Source organism: Morus notabilis, unplaced genomic scaffold (assembly GCF_000414095.1).
Source record: "Morus notabilis unplaced genomic scaffold, ASM41409v2 Scaffold680, whole genome shotgun sequence".
Lineage (NCBI taxonomy): Eukaryota > Viridiplantae > Streptophyta > Magnoliopsida > Rosales > Moraceae > Morus > Morus notabilis.
Window position 1 is genome coordinate 195,903 of NW_010367564.1, and position 1,479 is coordinate 197,381.

Sequence of the window (1,479 nt, forward strand, 5' to 3'; positions counted from 1 at the left end):
ACCGTTTTGCTAAGAATATTTTAATTTTCTTCTTTTTTTTAAACTAAATAATACCAAAGTAAAATCTTTTTAACTAAAGGGTTGACGTGGGATGCGGAAAACGTATGGGTATATAAAAGGCTATTTGAGGAATTTTAAAAGATTTTAATATTAAAAAGAAAAAGTTTTAAGTTTTAAATATTTTGGTGTCCCTTAATAAAAACTTAGGTGTGAATAAAATTTCCCTCGTAAAAAAAAAAAAAACAAAGACGACAACTAAATAACAATGGTAATAATAGTAAAGCAATAAGGACAAACGAATGTTAAGATGGCAATAAAGAACATCTTTTTAAAGCTTGTTTGAAATACATAGCTTGCTTTAAAATGTTTTAAAATAAAAAGGAGACATGTAGATTAGAGATCTCTTTAAATTTTACAGGGAGAAATTTTTCATATTTTTTTAAAATAGCACACATGTAGATTTTTTTTTTTAATGAAACAGAGTTTAGAGTTTTATTTTAGGATATATGTATGATTTCTCTAAGTTAAGATTGCAATCTGATAAAATTATGGACCCGAGAATTGAACAAAAGGAGCTTTGAGGCTAATATTTTTGTACCTAAACAGATGTAGAAATTCCAATTAAAATATGGCGTTAATTAAAGCTGACTTCTTACGGGTGGATCAAAAAAGAAAGGTATGCGTGCATTTATCCATAAGGTACTCAAGCTTGTAAATAGGGATGACAATCCGAGTAGCGACACGACGATACGATTCGAAACTCAAATGAAATTAACGGGTTTAAGTTAATCATAAATAGGTTCAGGTCAAAATCAGGTCGAATATGTGAAACACGATTAAATAACGTGTCATTTTCAGGTTGACCTGCAAACCTGCAATTGACCCGACATAACCCGTTTATTAAACGTGTCATATTTAGGTAACACGAATACACAACCCGTTTATTACCCATTTTATAAACGGGTTCCATTTATCACCTATTTTATAAACATGTTCAAAAATAGGTTCAGAAATATGTTAACACGACTCATTTATCATTTATTTTATAAACGGGTTGACAGGTAATCAACGGGTTGACACGACATGTTTATGACATGTTTAATAAATAGGTTTTTCATGTCGTGTCGTGTTAACCCGTCAATATATAGGCCGTGTTTGGGTTTTGTATTTCTACACGATTAATAAACGGATCGTGTTCGTGTCAACTGAGGAGTCAACGCGACACGAACACGACTCGCCAACACGAATTGCCATTCCTACTTACAAATACACATAAATTATTTTTTTAAATATAATAACATCATCACAGAATTAGCAGACCAATCTGCAGTAGTTGCGTTCTTCTGCCAATATATATTACTTTAATGCAAATAAAAAAAATGTCATTTTATGACGTGAAAACATTTTTTTGATCTGCAAGTCATTCTTACGTACAAACTTTTTTTTTTCCCACTGTTTTTGTTAATCAGCACTTGAGAA